Source organism: Felis catus, chromosome A1 (genome assembly GCF_018350175.1).
Source record: "Felis catus isolate Fca126 chromosome A1, F.catus_Fca126_mat1.0, whole genome shotgun sequence".
Taxonomy (NCBI): Eukaryota; Metazoa; Chordata; class Mammalia; order Carnivora; family Felidae; genus Felis; species Felis catus.
The window spans coordinates 13,823,052-13,841,174 of NC_058368.1; the positions used below are offsets into that span (position 1 = coordinate 13,823,052).

The 18,123-nt window shown below is 39.0% G+C and overlaps 1 long non-coding RNA gene across 6 annotated transcripts in view; it reads right to left on the reverse strand.

The window, feature by feature from the left end:
- Positions 1–18,123, reverse strand: part of LOC102901791 — a 90,983-nt gene that overhangs the window by 26,975 nt on the left and 45,885 nt on the right. The window contains exons 2-3 of one of the 6 annotated variants that reach the window (XR_002740667.2): positions 15,041–15,261; positions 13,908–14,039 (exon numbers count right to left, since the gene is read on the reverse strand). The exons of the other annotated variants lie outside the window; for them this stretch is intronic. This is a non-coding gene — a long non-coding RNA (uncharacterized LOC102901791). The remainder of the gene's footprint in view (positions 1–13,907; positions 14,040–15,040; positions 15,262–18,123) is intronic. 6 annotated transcript variants of the gene reach the window in all.

Genomic DNA, 18,123 nt, shown 5'->3' on the forward strand with positions numbered 1-18,123 from the left:
AGAGAAATCAAGGAATACAGAAAAGACTCCGAACAGCCAAAGTAATGTTGAAAAAGAAAGGCAAAGCTGGAGGCATCACAATTCTGGACTTCAAGCTGTATTACAAAACTGTAATCATCAAGACAGTATGGTACTGGCACAAAAACAGACACATAGATCAATGGGACAGGATAGAGAACCCACAAATGGACCCACCGACGTATGGCCAACTCATCTTCAACAAAGCAGGAAAGAATATCCAGTGGAAAAAAAAATCTCTTCAGCAAATGGTGTTGAGCAAACTGCACAGCAACATGCAGAAGAATTAATCTGGACCACTTTCTTACACCGTACACAAAAATAAACTCAAAATGGATGAAAAAGCTAAATGTGAGACAGGAAACCATCAAAACCCTAGAGGAGAAAACAGGCAACAACCACTTTGACCTCAGCTGCAGCAACTTCTTACTTGACATGTCTCCAGAGGCAAGGGAAACAAAAGCAAAATTAAACAATTGGTACCTCATCAAGATAAAAACCTTCTGCACAGTGAAGGGAACAATCAGCAAAACTAAAAGGCAACAGGTGGAATGGGAGAAGATATTTGCAAATGACCTATCAGATAAAGGGTTAGTATCTAGAATCTATAAAGAACTTATCAAACTCAACACACAAAAAACAAGTAATCCAGTGAAATGGGGAAAAGAATAGACAATTTTCCAGAGAAGACTTCCAGATGGCTAACAAACACATGAAAAGATGCCCAACATCACTCATCATCAGGGAAATACAAGTCAAAACCACAATGAGATACGACCCCACACCTGTCACAATGGCTAAAATTAACTCAGTATATGACAAATATTGGAGACGATGCAGAGAAGGGTGAACACTTTTGCGCTGCCGGTAGGAATGCAAACTGGTACAGCCACTCTGGAAAACAATATGGAGGTTCCTCAAAAAATTAAAAAAAGAACTACCCTAAAACCCAGCAATTACACTACTAGATATTTATCCAAAGGATACAAAAATGCTGATTCGAAGGGGCACCTGCACCCCAATGTTTATAGCAGTGCTATCAACAATAGCCAAATTAGGGAAAGAGCCCAAATGTCCATGGATTGATGAATGGATAAAGTAGATGTGACATATATACACACAATGGAATATTACTCGGTGATCAAAAATAAAATCTTGTCATTTGCAACAACGTGGATGGAACCAGAGTGTATTATGCTAAGCAAAATAAGTCAGTCAGAGAAAGACAAATATATGATTTCACACATTTGTAGAATTTAAGAAACAAAACAGATGTAAACAGAAGGGAAGAAAAAATAAAATAAAATAAAAACAGAGAGGGAGGCAAACCATATGAGACTCAAATATAGAGAACAAGCTGGTTGCTGGAGGGGAGGTGGGTGGGGGGATGGGTTATATGGGTGATGGGCATTGAGGAGGACTCTTGTTGGGATGAGCACTAGGTGTTGTATGGAAGTGATGAATTACTGAATTCTACTCCTGAAACCAATAGTACATTGTGTGTTGACTAACTTGAATTAAATAAATAAATAAATAAATAAATAAATAAATAAATAAAGACAGCAAAGATGAATTAATGTCCAAGAATAATGAGGAAAGTCATTTATAAGGAAAATCAAGATGAGGATTTGCCCAACTGGATATAAAAATATATAATAAAGCCACTGTAATTAAATAGTATAGTATTGACACAGAAATGGAGAAATATATCAGTGGAATAGAAGAAAAAAATCCTAAAATACATACTAATATGTTGGAGATTTTAATCTATTATAAAGATAGTGTTTTGATTCTGTGAAAAAGGTATAGCTTAAACAATGAATAATGTCACATTTATTATCCATCTGAAAGAAATAAAGACCCCTATCTCATACAATCCTGAAGCAGAATTCTGAATTGGATAAAAAACTTACATGTAAAAATAATAACTCTTTTATAAAAAGGAAAATTCAGGGTTGGGAAGACTTTAAACCAAGTAGAAAGCCCAAAGCTCCAAAGCTCTAAAAGTAAAGACAGATATATTTAACTAAGTGTGATGGTGACTTCTTTGTGTCAACTTGACCAATGCCCAGATAGCTAGTAAACCATTATTTCTGGATGTGTCTGTGAGGATGTTTCCAGAAGAGATTAGCATTTGAATCCAGTTGACTAACCGAAGATCTGCCCTCACCAATGTGGGTGGACATGAGCCAATACTTGAGGGTGAGAATAAAACAAAAAGTCAGAGGAAGGGTGAACCCTTTGTTCTTGGCCTGGCATGTTCATCTTTTACTGCCTTTAGACATTGGACCTCCTAGCCTTTCGGCTCAAACTCCATTACACCACTGGCTTTCCTGCAGACAGTAGATCATGGGACTTCTCAGCCTCCATAACATGTGAGTCGATTCCTGTAAGAAATCTGATCTTGTCCCTATCTATCTATCTATCTATCTATCTATCTATCTATCTATCTATCTCTTCATCCTATTGGTGCTGTGTCTTGGGGAAATCCTGCACATATATAACAGATTAATATCTTCATTTAACAAAGATCTCACAGAAATTTGTAAAAACATAAAAGGGAAGCAATAAGAATAGACAATTCTCAGAAAGGCAAATTAAATCATTAGTATGCACATGAAAGGAGGTTTAACCTCCATAGAAGTCAGGGAAATATAACTTAACTAACAATCACGTAATTAACAATAATTTAAAATGATGATGATATCTGCTGTTGTTAGGGATCCCATAAAAAGTTACCTTCAAACAAATTGGTAAAAATACAAATTGTTATACTATTTGGGGAAAACAACTGGTATGTCTATTAAAATTTAAAATACACATGTGTTAGGTCCAGCAGCAGCAATCCTAGAAAACAAAAATTTCCAGCATATATAAGAATTGATGTTTATGTAACACTGTTTTAGTGGCAAAGATGGGAACAAAGAAAGATCCAACCATTCAGGAATAGCTGAACAACTTGCAGTGCATCTACAATACAGAATACTGTGCAAACCATTGAAAGAATGACTTAGATCTTCACTAATTGATTGGAGGGATGCCCAATATATATAGTCAAATGAGGAAAGCATGGTGAAACTACATATAATAGAAATGTATCATTAAGAAATGATATCATACCTTAAAATGAAAATGACTCTCCGAAAACCCTGGTATATATACCCGAAAACCCTGGTATATATACATACATACACACAGAGAGAGAGAGAGAGAGAGAGAGAGAGAGAGAGAGAGAGAGAGAGAGAACGTTTATGTATTTCTTACAGCTCCTCTAGCCTCTGCACATGATATTCCCTGCTTGGAATACACTTCCCTCCAATTCTCTCGTTTCCATGCCCACAGTCAGGCTACTTTCTCAGGAAGGCTTCCCTAGTCCCCAAGTTGAGGTTATATCCCCCTCTTTTTTGCCTCCTTACGTCTTCTCCCTAAGTCACAGATCTCCTGACATGTTATAATAATTATTTAAATTATCTTTCCCACTAATGTATGCTTGTACAAACAGGGACTGTCTACCTTTTTCACTGCCAGCTTCTGGCATAGCTTCTAACATGTACTAGGGGCTCAAAGCTCAACCAATACTGACTGAATGATCTCAAGGATATAGTCAACATCATTTACTTCATATGTATCTTCCTCTACTTCTCGAGATTGGAGTCTAGAGTCTATTGCAGGGACTATTTATTGAGTGAGTATATGAATAGATGACCAGGGGTATCATAGTTATGATACAAGAAAGATCTAGATACTACCTACAGTAGACTTAGATAATATTCAAGTTGTAGGCACTTATGGTGTATAAGACAATAGGAGGACTTGTAAGGACTGGGATGCATCATACTTAAGTCTGACTTGAGACAAATTTATTATATCATTTTTCCTCTGTAAATCACTTGAATGTTGAGGGATGAATATACTTAGAACTAGAGCTATTACTGAAGACACAGGTTTACACAACCCTATATAGCCTGTGACAACCCATCCCCACCACCATGTGAAGTTGCTTAGAGAAGTCATGGACAATGGACCCAAATCTGTCTAATTTTATTCTCTTTCTTAAATTTGAACTTGGGAATCTGAGAGACTGTGGGGCCAAAGAACATACAAAATCATGGCCAAGCCATTGCTATAGCAGGACGAAGCCAATGACAAACATACCTTGAGAGAACAGAAGTGCCCATGCATAACATAAAGAAGCAGATAAATGGAGCAAGCGTGCAGGGATGACAGATTATTTAGTACCATAGAGATGGAGAGAGCAGCCTCATTTATCTATCTATCCATTCAAATATTTGCTGAACCTACTAGGATCTCTGTTACCATAGATGTGGAGGATTCAACAGCAAATGAGACAATAAAAGTCTATGCTTTCCTGGGGCTTGAAGTCCTACAGAAAGGAGTGGTAGAAAGTGATTATGATGAAGTTTCACAAATGTTATGATAGGCAAAGTTCAGGACGCTATGGGAACATAAAACTGGGGAACCCAACCTGATCTAGCCCTAGGTCAGACTTTCCAGATCCAGTCCTTTTGTGGCCCAGTTGTATCTTATTTCGTGCCTTTTGATATCTGTGAGATTCCTCTTTATCTCTTCAAGAATATGATCTATTTTCATTTGAACCAGCATACTAAGTATCTGATACATTTTGTTCCCCCCATAATCTTTCAAATGCTGTCATTTTAGGAACTGTCCTTTCTTCTCCAGGTGATACAGAATCATTTTGTGGGGACTGATAGAATTGAGAGGGTCTCTGTCTTGGGATCTCAGGCACAAAAATCCTGATAAGGTGGGAGCTGCTGGGACCATTCTTGCCACACTTGGAAAGGGCTTGCCTGAGCATGAAGACACCACAGAGGATAGCAGAGCCAAGAGGCTCTGAAAGAGACAAAGATTCCTGATGACATCTTTTTAAGAGTCTCTAAGTCTTTCTAGTTACATGGGCCAATAAATTCGTTTGTTTCTAAAATTAAATGAGTTGCTTTCTGTCATAACTAAAAGCATCCTCATTAATACAGATATTCTGAATAAATTTCTGTTCCATGCACACATCATCCGTGACCAAGATAGTTTAGTGGGTTTGGGGATGGGGAGGACAAAATTGACTTGTCCCTGTCCTATCTTCCCCGGCTGTTCCCCAGGTTGTAATAACTCATTTGTGTAATACTTTATGTGACAGTTCCTCACATGGTTTCCTCTGGCCCTCCTGCTATTTCTGTGAAGCGGGTATTATTATCCCCATTTTGTAGTGGTGTTCCAAGGCTGATCAGCTACAAAGTGACTGGTTTGGTACCTGGAATGTCATTCTGGCACCACTCCACATTCCTCTGCTCTGATTCCTGCTCCCTCTGAATCCTGTCCCCCATGCCAGTGCCACCGTCATCAGCCTCCAGCTCCAGCCCCAGTCCCTCGAGTTACCAAATGGAAAATGCTCACAGGAAAATTAAGAATTTAATTATCTTTCTTGAAGAATCAGAATCACAGCATAAATTTTATTGCTCAGCTAGAGTTTAATTTTAACATGCAAATTTTTGATAAGTTAATACCATAATCAGATTTTTCAAGAACCTTAAATCATGCCAAATTTTTCTTTTTTTGATGCAGTGGATAAATGCATATTTTTTGAAATTTGGCAAAAATATCTGGAAATAGTTACAGCAACAACACACATAGGTATCCATCAAATGATAGGAATACCATTTCTATCCAGATTCTTTCTTCTCTTAAATATACCAGAGTCCTCAGCAAAAAATAAAACACAGAAAACTGCAGCTATGTACTTTTTAAATCAAAAATATCCTGTACTTCTATGAGATTGGTCCTTAAAGCTATAGGATACAGGGGACAGAAATAATTTTGTGCTCCATACCCTAAAATATACCAAAGAAATAATAAATTTGGATTGGAACATTTAAAATACTATTTATTTTAATATTTCACTGATGATTAAATTTATGTTAACATTCACCACACTTTATTTTCTTTATTTTCTTGACAACCTAATAAAACTAACCTATCTCTTTTAAACTCCATTATATTTTTGGTCACTCAGAATTCCATTTGGGATACAGTCTTGTTTTTTTGTGTCCATCTTTGAGGAATGATACCAACAGTTTTGTACCTGCCAGCCCTCCACTAAGTCACCTGCTAAAATAAGCCAGAGGCCATCACCACTCAATACATTTTTACTTCAATGAGCTATTAACTAAAGCTTTATTTTAAAGTAGAAGTATTGCCAGGGAGCCTGGGTGGCTCAGTAGGTTGAACGTCCGACTTTGGCTCAGGTCATGATCTCACAGCTCATGAGTTCGACCCCCACGTCAGGCTCTGTGCTGACAGCTCGGAGCCTGGAGCCTGCTTCGGATTCTGTGCCTTCCTCTCTCTCTGCCACAACCCACTCACGTTCTGTCTCTGTCTCTCTCAAAAATAAATAAACATTAAAAAAAATTAAAGCATAAGTATTACCATTTGTTGCCTGGAAGGTGGACTGGTATCATTTATCAAGTCTTAACATTTGTGTTCATGAACCAGAATTTCTTCATTAAAATATTAGTATAGGAAGCGAAAAAAACAATTCTAGAATTTTTTTTCCAAGGCCATTCAGAAACCCTATTTTTTTGGTTCTTATAAGATAAATCTATTTAAGGATTTTTCTGAACTTCTATCTCACACAAAGATTAAGCGTGAAATAATATACCGAGACAGTAGACTCAATTCTGTGTGCAAAGTAACTGTCTATGCAATATGATATTGAAGATTCCCCATCTCTCAAAATTGAAATCACTTAATCTTGCTGAGAGCAGGCACTTTTGTACCTCCTTGCGTTATCACTGTCAACTGATAACAACTGCTAATCTGGTCACGGATTAACAAATCAGATATCCTATTAGCATGGAACACTAAAGGAATGGAACAGAGAATCAATGAGTTTCGATAGAAAAGTAGAAGAGACAGGAAGAAAGTTCAGGAGCTTTGGGGTAGCCAGGGAGCCTCAGGAAAGTTCTGTGACACTAGACCTCTGTGAGGAGGAATGGGCTCCAAGGAGTGAGTATTAGAAGGACCTAAAGAGAAACCCACAAGAAATTTCACTGGCTTCACATTTTAGACCATATAATTCTATTTAGTGGCATTTTCAAAATGTATATCAGGCTCAAGAAGACATTGAAAACAGACCCTGGAACTAAGGGGGGTGGGGGGTGAGATTATTCCCTTCATTAAGCTCATGGAGATAGCTGGCTGACTACGGCAATGCAATGTAATTTATTCTTTTCTCCATTCTCTCATATGCACACTCTGCTGCACCTTACTGAACAAGCTGAAAATTCAAGAAATAAATACATTCATTAATGATTTAGTATAACCCAAAAGGAGAGGAAAGCTGCCAGAGTCACTCCGCAGATCTCCCGCTTTGCCAGAAATGATTACTGTGGTGCAGGACTGACAGCATGAACCCGCCTGTGGGGGGCCAGGGCTCCCGGGGCTGTGGCTGCTGTTGGCAGCTGCTGCTGTTGGAGTCATGCTGGAGGAGCTGCCTCTCTGGCCTTAGAATTGGCACACCCCTGGTGACTGAGAAAAGAGACACTTCAATGTATTCATGTTAAGGGTTCTTCCTTCTTCCCCTTCATTATGCGGCAAGAGACGTTCTAGTAAAATTCAAGACATCAGCTTAGAATATGTTAATGCTCATAAATTAAATTGCTCACAGAAGGTGATCAATTTTTAATGTTTACACTCAAGATGTTCTTTTTAATTAACACTTAGCTACATTTGTACTCTCGGTTCACCTCAGAAAATGTCTGAACTTGCAGAGAACTACAAAAAGTTGTAAGACATCAAACTGCAGTAATTTTCAAAGTTGCACCCTTCAACTAAAGAAAAAGGGCTGAGGTTCAGAGGATTGACAGCATAAAGAGACCTAACTTACTCTTCGGAAGTAGTCGGAAGCTGCTCGGTGTGCATAGGTATTTTTGGAAAGTCACCTATATTCCTCATATTGAGGTGGAAATTGCCCATCCGTAAAAGCCAATGATACGTTCTGAGGCACATATGTGAAAACAAAAAGTGACTTCCAAATTTAATGAGCAAAAGCTCATTAATTAAGAATCCACTGATTTATACTTCATGTTAATTGATCACTTGTTAGCCATATACGACTATAAAAAGCAGATTGTTTGCTAGCTGCGTAACCTTTAGAAATTCATCTACTCATCAGTAAAAATGCAAACAATACCTACAAGATGGTTTCTTATGAAATAACCCATGTGAAGTGCTTACCAGTGCCTTGTGTAGATTAGATACTAAATAAATATTCGTTTCTTTCCTGTGTATAATACCATACTTATTTGCATTGTGCTTCTTAGTACTTTCTCTTTAAAAGTGGGAATTAGAGTGTGTCAGAAAATACATATCTATCTCACTGTGGGGAATATTGCTTCTGGTAGTCTGGGGTCCTGCTCCAAGATAGGGACAATTCAGGGAAGCAGACCCAGGGCTTTGAAGTATTCAGCAAAGGGAAAAAGTATTATGTGTCATTTAAAGAAAACCTAGTCTCAGTAAAAACAGAAATTCGTGGGCCGTGAGGGTCAGAATGGCTTTTATGGTGGTGGCAATGCCAATTCTATAGGAAAGGAGAGCAGAAGAGTATAAAGAGAATAAAAGAATAATTTTTAAAAAATACAGTGGAGTCTTCTCATCCTTACATTCTCTCTGAATTGCAGTTTTTTAAGGACCTGTAAGAGTATCTCTCCTGGAGAGATTTCCATGTTTGTCCTAGTTTTCTGGGAGAGGAAATTTCAGGCTTTGAGAAGATAGTAACAAAGAAGAATTGGCACCAAAAAGGGTGGGTGGGGCCAAGACATATTTTGCAGACTGATGAAAGTGTGATTTTTGGCAAAATGGATGGAAATTGTCATCTTTGCATATGCTCAAACGAGCTGTTGGGTTGGTAAGATACTAAATTATAAATGTATAATTTTTACTACTGGTGCACTAACCTGTCTAGGAAGTTCTCGAGATATATATTTTGGATAAACATCCTAACGTGTGAGTTCCTTCATCTATAAATAGCTACTGCCTATATATTCCAAATATTCACACAAGTCTTACTTTCAGATATCTGTGGAAACTCTTGGTATGTGACTTACTCACATTATTATTTAAACCCATAAAAAATCAGTGATGCACTAGACAGGACAATAAGACTATACACCCTCATCACACTTAAAACCAGAGCTGTGACAGAGCTTCCTGAGTCACTATTTCTGGAATAGCCACTATAATGTGCCATGAGTTGAACTAGCAAAAGTCATCTTAGCTAGCCAGAATTACTCTTCTTGTATTTTACCCAATTTCCCCCAAACTTTCTAAGTATTCCAATGTTAAAAAAAAAAAAAACATTCTTAGAACAAAGGGCACCTGGGTGGCTCAGTCGATTAAGCATCTGACTCTTGATTTTGGCTCAGGTCATGATCTCACGGTTTGTAAAGTCAAGCCCTGTGCCGGACTCTGTGCTGACAGTGAGAAACCTGCTTGGGATTCTCTCTCTCCCTCTCCCTCTGCCCCTCCCCCACTTTCTCTCTCTCAAAATAAATAAATCAACTGAACTAAAATCTTTATAAAAAAATTCTTACAGCAGAACAGAATATAGCTATCTGAAGTTCTATTTTCTGAAGTAGATGGTTTGAGAGTGGTAAGAAAGTAAGGCACACACACACACACACACAAAAGACTTCAGTGACTTTTTTGTAAGCCTGCCAATGTATTTTAAATCTGGATATTTGTGGCAGGATGATACCTTACAAACCAGGATCTTAGGCCAGTAAAAATTCTTTTGGCTTAGAACTTTTAGAGGTTCACCCAGTCTGAATTAACACCCAACATTCCTTGAAATTTTTATTTTTTATTTTGTTAAGCTATTTCAGATTTACTTTCTACCACGTTTGAGTCACTAAAAACCAAACTGGATAGCTACACTATCTAACCGCTAGAAGAACAGGAGCTGAAGTGTAAAATAAGAACCTTGATCAATGCTTTGTAACATTGCTGCACAATAGATTCAGCTAAGTAGCTTTCAAAAACATACAATACCCATGTCCCACACAGGTTATGTCCTGGTATTAGTAATTTTAACAACTCTACCCAGCTGAGTTTAATGTTCAGACAGAATTAAAAAACACTGCTTCTGCTACAGTCTTTTTTTTTTTTTTTTTTTTTTTTTTAGGATAGAAAAGAGCCCTTCAAAGCGCTTTGTCCACCACTGTTCCCTGTATATGAATGTGGTCAATAACTGTTAGATTCTCAACTGTTTCAACTCACCAGGGGTTGGAAAACTTTTTATGTAATAGGTCAGATAGTAAATGTCTCAGGTTTTGCAGGCTGTAAGGTCTCTACCACGACTACTTAACTCTGCTGGTCTCCACCTCCACGACTGGATCCTGGCACTCTAGTGCATAACCAGCCATAGACCAGAGGAGACATATGGACCTGGCTGCATCCCAGTAAAACTTTATTTACAGAAACACGTGGCAGGATGGATTTGGCTCGCTGGCTACTGGCCATAGTTTGCCAAACCCTGCAGTATATCACTTCACGATTCAACTCTTGCAGCCTTTTGCAATTTTACTGTTGTAGCTTTATTTTATAGATTTAAATTATTTGTGATTATAAAAATATTGCCATGGACTAGATAACTAAGCAACTATTATACAGGATTATTAAAGAAATTGCATAAATAAGAATGACCAAAATAATAACCTCTGCACTTTTTATCAGATTACCATCTCTATGATGTCAGTTATTAGTGAATTTCATTACATTCTATCTAGGCTGGCTAATATAACTTTGTAAACGATGCCTACTAGGTACAAAGTGATTCAATAGGAATTCCCTAGTGCTACTACTAGAAGAAAAGAACTGTGTAATTGTTTCTACAGAAAGTAGCATCATGGTTAATGGTAGGAAATACTTGGTACATACAGGGTCCTTTTCCTTTCCAGGAAGGACATTGCCTATCAGTTATAGTAAGCCTAGATGTGGGCTGGCAATGTTTCCTGATACTGTTAGCAGACAAAATGAAATCTATGTGACATTCTTAGCCCAATAGGAGATGTTTTTTCCAGCGTAGACAATAAGCAGGAAATTATTCTCCCCTCCAAGGGTATGAACACCTTTCCCATCACAACAGTGAAGGCTGTGCTGATCTTGCAAAGGGGACAGAGGACCACGTGGTCATGTTAGAGATGCAGAGAACTGCAGCAAGCCACATCTGAACCAAAGCATATAGCTGGCATTTCACACAGTCATGGGATGAGAGCAAAGAGTCCCATAGAAATCAATTGATAAACATTCTGTAATTAAAGACTATAATTTGGGCTCAAGCAAAAGGAAATAGTAAAAAACTTTCTATCATTTATATAAAATAAAGCCTGAAGCAGAGATTTTTGGGCAACTGGTAGGGGACTAGAGAAATGTGGAGCACACAAAAAGTGATCCACATTGGATCACAACTTTTTCCTCAGCCACACTCTCATGGCGCTAGGACCCTGGGCAACCTTGGTTCTCCTCCATGTGGCCTCTCATCCTCCAGTATACTGGACCAGTTTCCTTGCACGGTGATCTTTGGAAATATTCTAAGACAGCAAAACCCAAAGCTGCAAGGCTTTTGAGGCCTAAGATCCAGACTTTGCAAACCACTTTACGCACATTCTACTGATCAAACCAAGATTCAAGGATTAGGAAAAGAGACTCTACTTCTTGAGCAGCAGCTCTACAAAACATTGAGGACATCTTTTCCATCTGCCACTCCCGGTGGAGTTGTAGCTTTATTTAATACATTCGTCTGTTCCTTCATCAAACCCTGAGTTAAGCTCTTCGAATTATTATGGATAGCAGACCCAGATGGCCTCTCTGACACCATTGAAAGATTCTGACTCCCACAGTGGCCAAAATGGTTAAGAAGTTGGCTTACTAAAATTCTGTCACAGAAGCTGACTTCTGTCTAAGAGTGCATCTCATACAATTACCCCCACTTCATACTTGATTTTGTAGAACCCTAATATTAAAAGAAAAGAAAGGATTTTAGATCTCATTTAATTCCAGAGTAAGCAAGATTTCAATTCAGAAAAAAAAATGTAACTTTTATTCTATTAAAATAAGAGATAGAGGGGCGCCTGGGTGGCTCAGTCGGTTAAGCGGCCGACTTCGGCTCAGGTCATGATCTCGCGGTCCGTGAGTTCGAGCCCTGCGTCAGGCTCTGTGTTGACAGCTCAGAGCCTGAAGCCTGCTTTGGACTGTGTGTCTCCCTCTCTCTGGCCCTCCCCCGTTCATGCTCTGTCTCTCTCTGTCTCAAAAATAAATAAACGTTAAAAATAAATAAATAAATAAATAAATAAATAAATAAATAAATAAATAAATAAAATAAGAGATAGGCCCATGGGGGAAAATTATATTTTTCTACAACTATGCTATTTGTTTTTTGGGGCTTTTGGGGGGAACAATACATTGCAGTATTTTTTGCTCACTGAAGGTTTACTATCTGGTTATAATTAAGAAGAAGCAAAGTGAGGCAGGCCACATGACCAATTTTTCTGAGTTTCTATATGAGAAAATAGAAACAGGGAAGCTAAGGGTTTCACACAAGGTCACAGAGTCAGCTAATGGCTGAACTGATGCCATAAGACAAAGCTTGCCACTTTCAAAACATTTTCCCAGTTACTTGGATTCAGGAAAAGTATACTAGTGTTAATCTTTAAGCCTTGCTGCCCTGGCAAGATCAGGGATCAGCACTTTTTTTTTTTTTCTGTAAAGGCCAGGTAATAATTATTTTAGGCTTTTCAGGCCATAAAGCCTTCTGTCACAACTAGCCAATTCTGTTGTTATGACACAAAAGTAGGTACAATTAATACATTAAAAGATGAACATTCTTGTTACCTAATAAAACTTTATAAAAAAAAAACAAAACAAAACAGGCAGCAGGCCAGGTTTGGCCAATGGGCCATAGTTTGTCAACCCCTGTGCCTGATTTAAAGTTTAAACTACTGGGATGCCTGAGTAGCTAAGTCAGTTAAGCCTCCCACTCTTGATTTCAGCTCAGGTCATGTTCTCACAGTTTGTGAGTCCAAGCCCCACGTCTTGCTCTGCACCAACAGCACACAGCCTGCTTGGAAATCTCTCTCTCTCTCCCTCTCTCTCTCTCTCTCTCTCTCTCTCTCTCTCTGCCCCTTCCCTGCTTATGCTCTCTCTCTCTCCAAAATAAATAAATAAACTTAAAAAAAATGAAGTTTAGACTATTAAGACTCACTCCCATTCTTCACCCCTTCCTACATTCATACTCTTGTCATGTCTTCATTGTAGGAGGGTTTATAAGCCCTTTCTTTACTTTGAGCTTGAATGTATATTGTGGGTTAAACTGTGGCCTCTCTCCTGCCCCAACAAAAAAATTCATGTGTTGAAGTTCTAACTCCCAATATATCAGAATGTGACTTTATTTGGAGATAGGGTCTTTAAAGAGGTAATCAAGTTAAAATGATTGGGTGAGCCCTAATCTAATATGATTAGTATCCTTATAAAAAGGGGAAATTTGAAGACAGATGTGAACAAGGAGAACACTTTGTGAGTATAAAGATGGTTTTCTGCAAGCCAAGGACAGAGGCCTGGAACAAACTTTTCCCTCACGGCCTTCAGAAGGAATCAACCCAAGCCAACACCTTGATTTGGCACTTTTGGCCTCCAGAACTGCGAGAAAATAAATTGCCATTGTTTTAAGATGCCTAGTCTCTGATACTTTGTTACAGAAGCCCTAGCAAACTAATATGCCGTGTTACTTGCTCTGACCAGTGACGCATGGCTGCAAGTAGGTGTGAGCCAGTCCCCAGTTTAGACTTTAAAAAACTTCACACCTTTCCACTTGCCTTCTCATGGCTCTTCCACTGATATGTGAAAAATATGCTCCGAAGCTGTCCTGCTGGTATAAGGAGCATGAAAGACACTTGAAGCAGAGCCACTCCAGCCAAGCCCAACCTCCAGCTGACCTGCAGATACAGGCAACGATAAGTTATCTTTGTTAAGCCACTGAGTCATAGTTAATTGATTCAAAGTTTAAATTAAACATTAGATAAATTCTCCCAAATAAGACTGTTAATATCCAATACAAGACTATGACTTTTCTTTCCTACCTGTGTTTTGCTGATTCCGTGGAAAATTTAAGTCAACAACTCAAAACATTGCTCACCCCCTTCACCCCCACACCCATTCCTTTTCTCCTCCGGGGAAAATAGAAATGAAAGAGCACTTGAATGGGTTAAGAATCTACTTGTCTGATTTCTTTGAACTCAAGGGAGCAAAATTGCCCTGTAGACCCAGTCTTAATATTGGCAGCTACAAAGTTTACACCTCCTGGGGCGCCTGGGTGGCTCAGTTGATTAAGCATCTGACTTTGGCTCCGGTCATGATCTCTTGGTCCTTGAGTTTGAGCCCCACATTGGGCTCTGTGCTGACAGCTCAGAGCCTGGAGCCTGCTTTGGATTCTGTGTCTCCTTCTCTCTCTGCCCCTCCCGTGCTCATGCTCTGTCTCTGTCTCTCTTAAAAAATATATATATTAAAATTTTTTTGCTTTTCAGTTTACACTTCTTCACCAATCTCACTTTATCAACCAGGTTGTTTCTTTTTCTTTTTTTTGCCAGCTTTATGGATATATGATTGAAAAATAAAAATTGTATACAGTTAAGGGGTACAGCATGCTGATTTTGATAAGGGCTGTTTAAGAAATGTGTCTATAAAGAGGTATTTTGTTATTGTTAACTGAGTAATGCAATCCATTTAAAGCACACGGAATTAGTAAATATTCTTTGAACAGATAGACAGTTGATTCTTAACCTTTCTAGTACTTTCAGTCTTCAGAATGTGGCCTAACCCTTTTGGTCTTAGTTTTTGCTGAATAGAATGAAATTAGACTAATCGGTGTGTTAGTTTTCTAGGGTAGCATGGTACCACAACTTGGGTGCCCTAACACAACACAAACGGATTGTCTCACAGTTCAGAAGTTTGGAAGTGCAAAATCAAGGTGTCAGCAGAGCCGTGCTCCTTCTGAAACTCTTAGAGATTCACTCTTGGGGTCTTTTGGCTTGCAGCTGCTTCAATCTCTGCCTCTGTCTTCACGGAGCTGCCTTCTCCCATGGATCTCTCTCCCGTTCTTGGAAGGACACCAGTCATGTAGGATGAAGGGTCCACTACTGCAGCAGAACCTCATCTGACCTTTTATACAGAAGAATCAACCAGAAAATAGTTTAAAACAGAACTGCTGGGGCACCTGGGTGGCTCAGTCGGTTGAGCGTCCGACTTCGGCTCAGGTCATGATCTTACAGCTCTCAAGTTCGAGCCCCGCGTCAGGCTCTGTGCTGACGGCTCAGAGCCTGGAGCCTGCTTCGGATTCTGTGTCTCCCTCTCTCTCTGCCCCTAACCCACTCGCATTCTGTCTCTGTCTCTCTCAAAAATAAATAAACATTTAACAACAACAACAACAAAACAGAACTGTCTTGTTGAAGAAACAGTAGGCAGCCCCTAAACCTGTCCATTCACCACCAGTTCCCCTTTCGAAACTCACATCTCCAGTGGTGCCTCAGAAAGCCTGAATCATAGTCTGTAAAAATCACTGGCCTACGTAAACTCTGGCTTTGTACGAGTTTTCTCAGAAATATAAAATATTCTAGAAGAGTAAATTTTCCCTCAATAATTGTGTTCAGTAAACTTTTCCTATCAGAAAATCAAATTTCATGCCCCTAAAAACAGTTACTCTATAAGTGATTAATTTTTTTTCTAAGAAACCACATTATCTTAATTTTTTTTCATCTAGTTTCTACACATACCTGTTTGATTTAACTGTGCAGAAAGAGTTAACCTAGCAGGTTTGGGATATTTAAACACCGTACCTCCCAAAGAAATAACTGGTCCCTGACCAGTTCCCGAGACATGATGTCTAAGTTCTTGAAATATCCTGTCCGACAAAAGTGTCTGTATGGCTACAGCCTTGGCATTTGCTACACAATTGATGTTAACAGTGTGATTTATGGTGGGGGTCTTGCACCCTGTTGAATCAGTATGACCTCTGGAGGGGCTGGAGACTGAACAGGGCCAGTCACATGGGGGCTCCATGTCTATGTGATCAACCCTGGACACGAAGATTTAGTGAACTCCCCTGCTTGCCAATACCCTGTGTGTACAGCCATACATGATTACAACGAGAATTAAGCACTATTTACATGACTCTCCTGGCAAAGGTCAGCTGAAGTTTATTCCAGGACTCTCTTCGACTCCAGTCTATGAGCCGTTTGCCTTTGTTCACTTTAATCTGTATCCTTTGCCTATAGTGAACCATAACTATGAGTATACAGCTTTTCCAGGCTTTGTGAGTCCTTCTACAAATCATTGAACATGAGAGTGGTCTTGGGGACCCCTGAAGACATAACTCTTTAAGCAAATATATCTCATTGGGAAATGTAAGGCTGTAATTAGTAACTTCTCTGCAGAATATATATGTGTGATAATTTGACAGCGCTGTGCTGTACATTACATTTGTTTGTGTGTAACATGTATGTGAAACGTTCCCAAGCTGCACGTAAGTGGTCATTGAAACCGGTGAGAGCTCAGGCCAGGCCCCGCATTCTTATAAAAGGATATCAACATTACTACTGGCTCATCCTCTCTTTACAGGGTGTGATCTGTCCTTAAGCAGTCACACAGACAACTTGTCCTCCAAGCTCTTGCAAAACCAGAATGATGGCTGAAGCATTTACTAGCAATAAGACTGGAAGAAAATCCCATAACCTCTGATCCTTAGTCTCCTGTTTGTAAGCAGAAAAACAGTAAATAATCACACTGAATTATTGTCAAGCTTAACAAAGATAAGGCACATGTGACTGAATAAAAATAACAGAGGATGGCTCTTTGCCACTAACCTTGCTAAAGAGGGTCTTGTCTTTGTATCACATTTTCTTTCCCTTCCTTGTCTTCCAAGGAGGATTCTGCCTTTGCCAGGTTCATTATTTGGAATTTGATGTGCAGAATCAGAAAAGAGGGGAAAGATAGAAAGAGAAGAGGTACATAGACTAAGGCTGGGGAGTAAGTTTTTCAGGAAGACTTTTGGAAACATAGGTCTGACAGGTGCTGCAGAAGGGAAGAAAGTGGATGGGTGATAGAGGGTTTTTTTAAAGGAGTGTTGAAGCTTCTTCATAATACTTGCAGATCACAGGTATAAACCTGAGAAAGCTCAAACAGTTTGCTGCCCAAGTTAAATAAAAACCGTAGAAATGATACAGAAGACTGCTTGAAGAATAGATGTCCAACCTTTCTGTCAGAACATATAAAACTTCATAATCTGGTACTTGTCTCATTCCTCAGAAATTCTTTCACTGAGTTCCACTTGAGCTGTATGTCCTTAACTCATATCATGGGGATAACAGACTCAAAACTGTATGGTACCTGGGGACATTTTTCAAACGTGATGTCATACTCCAGAAACTTCCCTCAGAACCTAGTACCAGAAAGATTTGTTTCTCTAAAGATCTAATCTGTTTCTCCCTTCTGACACTGATAAGCACATCATTATGGCTATCCTTACTATCAGAGTCAAATTTCTAGTCCAATTTTTACAATGCCCTAACCTCTAATATTTATTTGCATTTGAACTGCTTTCATCATCCTTGCATGAATGACCAAATCATGCTGTTGGGAACAGAGAAGGATAATACCACCAGAACAGGAAGAGTTTGAGGTTGTTAGGAGAAGACATGGAAGTTAACAGACTTCCTTTATGTGTGTGTGGGAGAGGACATCAGTGGAAATAGCCTTAAGACAGGCAAAAGTAAATCAACATGCATTTAGGATCTCCAATAAGCCAACAAGAATAGGGGAGTTTGATGGAGCTTTAAGAGTCAAGCTAAATGAAAGAAGATTCTTATGAAACTTGACCCAGCTTAAAAGATCCGAGCAATAAAAACAAGCACAGTGTTATGGTTTTAGGATCTATGCAAAGAATTCAGTTCATAATCAGGTGGCTGCAAAGTGCACAGTTTTGATTTTTAAATACCAGTGGATTGAACCTTGGAGTCCCCCTGGAAA